Here is a 6,142-nt window from a genome sequence, read left to right as displayed (position 1 = left end):
AAGAATTTTTCTGATTTATCCAAATAATGGCCTCAACTCTTCTCTTTATTATATACATAGCCTTAACTCAGCTGGGCTGAATGTACAGTAACTTTGTTAAAGGAGCAACTCAACTCTTATTATTTTGTAAAACAGAACATGGCCTATTCTCTCTGACATAAGCAAACAGTGTTTTCCACTTTACATCCATAAATGCACATAACAGGGAAAATCAGCCACAGTTCTCCTGCTTATTCTCCTCAACCCCTTCTTTAAAGGACTCTTTGGTATTTATATACTGATAAATATTCCATATCTTTGAAGTACAGAAGAGAGAGACACAGTATAAGAATTATTTATAATTTTTTAAAAACAAATAATTATTTGAAAAGGGACCTTCTACAGTTAGGGTATTATTTTTAGATTTGGTGAACATTTATAGTGCATTAAAAATTTAATGTTTGAACTTTGCAGGGTTTTTTTTATATTATGCACCTTTTAAGTTCTCAGCATCTTTGGCTACCCCTATCAACTTGAAAACATTCCATTTGAAATATTATCAAATATGTATTTTGTAGGACAATTTATTTATGGTATGATTTGACCTACCATATTAAAATGCATTAAGCATCATGCTTTTTAACTGGTATTATAGGTTTGCTTCTAAACATGCTGCAAATTCAATAGAGGTCTATTAGTTTTAGGAAAATATGGTGAAGAAAGTTGTAAACCCTACTGAGGCTTAGATGGCTGATGAGATCTGCAGTGGACTTAAGAGAATTTAACATTGCCTCTGAACACTTAGGTCTGAATGTGATGTCAGATACATTTTAAAGATTTTATATTAATAGTTTTCTTCACTATAAACATTCCTAATAATTTTGATTGTTGCACCTTAGTCAATAATTACTCAACACATGATTTTAATATATATTTAAAGATCTAAATTAAAGCTAGATTTAAAAGGTAGTATTCCGTTCGAAATTTTGTTCCCAATCATATTCAGTAGTTTCCTGATAGAAAATGTTTTGAGAGTAATGCTGTCAAGTGCTTTCTCATAACTTATTTTACCACTGAACCAGATTTTAGTATATTAATCTAAATATTATTTTTTAAGTTATTCACACTAACATGAGAAATCTGTTAGCAAAGAACTCAGAAATTGTTTACTACAATTTCAAAATCAGTTATTCAGAGGAAGACTGAATGGAAAAATGTAAGTTGACAACTCACACTTTTACTTTTTCATCAGAAAGTAAAATTGAAGTGCATTATAATCATAGATCTGGAGGAAGTTATTCTAGGAAGTACTATCCATATATTATCTAAGGAAAATCTCACAAATTAATGACACTAATAGTTTATAAATACTGTAATCCAGTGAGGGGACTGAGAAAATTGTTTTATTTCATCGTCACACTAAAGACAATAAAATTAATGAGATATTTTGTTATAATCAATTTTTTTTTACCATTCTCCTACTTATAAAATCTCAAATTATACTAAGCACCTAACAACTGGCATTTATACAATTGTGACAAGTTTTCAATGACCAAATTCAGACCTTTTCACTAACAACGAATAAAAGACTGACGTACCAGGTGAGGAAAGGAGAATTCCTGATATGTGCTATATAGGAAAACATATTAAATAGTGTATAAAATTTAATAACTGCTCATGTGTAACTGCTGCCTATAAAAAGACTCAGAATTGTTCTCTGGATAAACTTTAATGTCCTGTTTTCTGTCACTTTCTATCAATTTTCTTAGCCTCATATAATGTTAAACTAATGAAGTGATTCGGGTTGTAGCAGCTTATCCATTGTCAGTACATTCAGTTCTGGGTGAGCGATATTGTGCTATTTTCTAGAAATAGCTATCATTTAAAATGCCAAACAGCTAACTGCTACCTACTCTCCTGTATATTGTCTCTTAGAGAAGGACATTTTTGTGTGTCAATAGTCATCAGAGAGATATTTCCTAAGAGTTTTAATGATGTTCAGAACTACATGAGAGAATTTTATCCTCAAAATTTGTTTATCAGTGTAAAACAATATAATTCCCATAAATCTTAATTTGTATGTATAAAATTGTTTTACCTGGGTGATTTGGTCTACAGAATAATAAATACCTACCTTCATATTCAGATTTTTATTTTAGACAGTTAAGTTCATGTGTTTGATTTTGGTCATAGCAATATAAATGAGAAAAAGAAATGCAGCTTATAAGTACTTGAAGGTAAAAACCAATATTTTGTAAAATTTTAGTAAATTTTAATATTCAAGTATCATTCCATTTCACTGGAAGATTTAAAAAGATGAGACTTAACTCTAGCCAAAGTAGAAAATTATATTCTACATGTCCAAATGGTTCCTAGCAGCTTTTGGACTATATCTCACTTGATATTACAGTATCTTTTATTTATAATAAATGTTCAAATTTCTATTTAGAAGTTCTAATGTACACCTAGATTAAATCAAAAAGTTTTATGCTTTTAAAATGTTTTCAAAATATATATTTTAATTTCTGAATGCATGTTATATAGTGTTTAATATTTACATCTCTTGGCAAATCCAATATAAATATTTATTCCTACATGTGACATATGGGATATCTCTTCAAAATTATGAATATCTGTCACTTCTTTCAGTCATTCTAGCCTATAGCTGCATCAAAAGTTATTGTATATTTTATGGAGATTTAGTGATGTATATGTAAATGTTTTTAAGTTATTTTATTGAAGTTCAATCTTTACATAAAATTAAAATCTTTTTTTTTGAAAGTGTCAGTGCCAGAACTGTAAATGAAAATAATCAAATAAAAGTTAATTCATTACTCATTTATCTCCCTTGCACTTTGATATTTTCTCTAATTCTCTTCCTTAGATTTTAGGCTCTATGTTACACAGTAAAAGCATCTACAAAGATTATTCACCTCTAAATATTTATGCAGTCCTACTCAATTTAATGATATTTTACCTGTTTTGATCATGGGTAAACTCAAGTATCCTTTAAAAATATTTTATAATACCTAAAAATTGTTTCAAGGAATTATTCTAAATAATAAATGTAAAACTGAAACGAAGTACCTTTAGGAACTCTTGAAATATTTCTGGTTGTTGTCAGACCCAGGTGTTGAAATTAACCGTTATGTCGAGTTGACAAAAATTATTTTTCATTATTGCTTTGTTAGAGAACAAAAATACCTGCTGGGTGACCTGTTGATAGTTCTTTTGGAACTCTGCTGCTCTCCACTGCCATTCTGTCCCAATTGTAGCTTCTGTTAGTAACCATCATATTATTGTTTGATCTGAGCAGCCACCAGACTTATCTCCAAAATTAGGGTGAGCCATCCTGAGCCCAACTGTAGAAATAGCCCACAGAGATCCTCTGAACACAGATCCACTGTCATTCAGAGGCTTACAATGAAGTTGCATCTTAACCAAGGATTCTGGTATAACCAGTAAGGCAAGAATCCTACAGTCAAAATGACCCTTGAGAATCCCACAAATTGTACATAAAGTGTCCACTGACCTGGACAACATGAATAGTGCAGTATAAGTCTCTATCTGTGTTCAGAAAATCCTGTAATTGGCCAGTCTGAGGGTAAACACTGTCATCCCTTTAAGAGTACTAAAACAAGTTGAGGACATTGTGGTGACTTGCCCAAGATCACACACTACGACGTGATCCAAAACTTCTCTCTGCAGTGACTACTCCAGCAGTCTTCCTTTTGGTCCTCATTTGAAATGCCTTCTTGTCAGACCCAGGCAGAAAGATTACAAAATAGATATGGTAGAATTCCTGTACTGTAGCTTAAAGAGTACGCAAAAAAACAATCAAGATACCTCATTTTAACTGGGATTATAGACACAAATCCTGAAAACCTTTGATTTGGGGTTTCTTTTCCAGATATCAAGCAGTATAATAGTACATTGCTTAAGGGATCAGGCTGAAGGCAAATTGTCTATGTTTGAATCCCACCTTTGCCACTCACTGCCTGGTAACTTAAATTATACTGAATTACTCTTTGCCTCACTTTCTTGTCTATAAAATGGAGATGTTGTTGCTATCTACCTCGTATGTGTTGTGGAGGTTACATCTGTTACTCTCATAAAGCACTCCGAGCAAAATGACCTCAAATAAATGCTGGGTGATTTTGGCTGTTCTTAGTATCATCATCCATATGCTGTCATCATCCATATGCTATCTCCCTGATGCCGCTAAGGTCATGATGCCCAAAACACAAGCTACGTGCTTATAAATTCCCTTCCTGGGAACAAGTACTAAGAACAGAAGCACATGGGCTTCTTTGACGTATGTCATACAGGCTGTGTGACTGCAGCAGGCAGGCTCCCTGCTGACCAGAATGATTTGAGCTGACCTGGATGACCTAGCCTGATGTCCCTCTTCCTTTCTCCAGTTCTTTTCCACAAACATCTTCCTGAATGGCACAACTGATGGGACACCCTTCTCATTATTCTCCAGATTAACATTTAATGTATAATTTCTATTTATGTGAAACAAAATAGAAACTCAAGAAACAAAAATAATTTCAGAAAAATCTCTGTCACCCATCATTTAAATTCCTTTCAGCATTTAAAAAATAATTTTTAAAATCCTCTCCAAATGAAAACTGACATTAACCCTTTACTAAATGGCTATATTGAAGTTAAACTCATAATACTACAGATGCTATGTATTCAATACGAAACAGATGGTACTGTTCACCTGTGATATTTCGTGCACTTTTCATTTACAAAAATTGATCTCAGTTGATGAGCATGCAGAGTTCATTTTTTACATAAAAGAAAATATTGACATGCTTTACATTTAGCAAATGGATACCAAAGTCACAAAACAGGTTTGTCAAAGCAGTGGTTCTCAATGTGTGGGCCTCAGACTAGTAGCACTGGCACCACCTGTGAGTTCATTACAAATGCAAATCTGTGGGCCTCACCTGACCTACTAAATCAGAATCTCCGGAGATACAGCCCAGAAAACTTTTTTTTTTTTTTTTAAATATAAGTGACATATAACATTGTGTAAGTTTAAGGTGCACAATATATTGACTTGATACATTTATACATCACAACATGATTGCCACTATAGTGTTACCGAACACCTCTACTACGTCACATACGTATCATTTCTTTTTTTGTGGTGGGAACAATTAAGATCTAGTCCCTTAGCAATTTTGAAGTTTATAGTACAATATTGTGTGTTGTCCCTACTCCTTGCACTAGATCTCCGGGACTTATTTGTCTACTAGCTCCCGTGAGCATCTTTCCAAATTCCCCCAACCCCAATCTCTGCTAACCACCATTCTATTCTGTTTTGACAGTTCCAATTTTTCAGATCAGGAAATTACATTTTAATAAACTGTCGAGGTGACTCTTAAGTACATGATAGCCTGGGAACCACTGTATTAGAATTTTTAAATCATCACTTTAAAAAGGAAATCAGCATTATGTTCTTTCAAAAGGTGACCTCATCCAGTGATTAATAAACTGATTGAGTAGATTTATATGCAAGTTACTTAGGAATTCATAAAGATAAGTCATTTCCACCTCAGGGGCTTTGCACAAGGTGTTCCCTCTGCCTTCGGTACTTGTCGCCCTATTCTCTGGGTGCCTACTTCCTTCTTGTCATTCAGGTCTCAACTCAGAATCATCTCCTCTGAGAGTCTGCCTTGACTATACAACTTAATTGAGCCCTTCCTCCCTAATACCTTATCATGTAACCTTGTTTTCTTCCGAGTATTTACCACTATTTGAAAATTAGTTTTATTTCTTGTCTGTTTCTACCATTAGAATACACACTGCATGAAAGCAGTAACTCCAGTACTTCATACAGTGCCTAGCATACAGTTTGTGCTCAAAAAATGTTTGAAGGATAAATGGACGCATGCATCCCAAGTGCTCATGTGGCCTACAAAGGAGCAATGCAAGTTCTTCCTGGGCCGGAAAAAAATGGTGAAAATGACACCATGGCACCAGGCCAATATCAATAAGCCTGCTTTGTAAATGAACCTCTTATAGCAAAGCTGTTTTAATCAAACAGCAAATTCCCTACAGTATATGAATTCATGTATATTCACAGAAGCACATTTGGATGACACATTTAGATTCTTAAGAGTCATGATACAAGGGCGTACCCTAATAA

The sequence above is a fragment of the Rhinolophus hipposideros genome (assembly GCF_964194185.1).
Source record: "Rhinolophus hipposideros genome assembly, chromosome: 9".
Taxonomy (NCBI): Eukaryota; Metazoa; Chordata; class Mammalia; order Chiroptera; family Rhinolophidae; genus Rhinolophus; species Rhinolophus hipposideros.
This window is presented reverse-complemented; position numbering follows the sequence as displayed.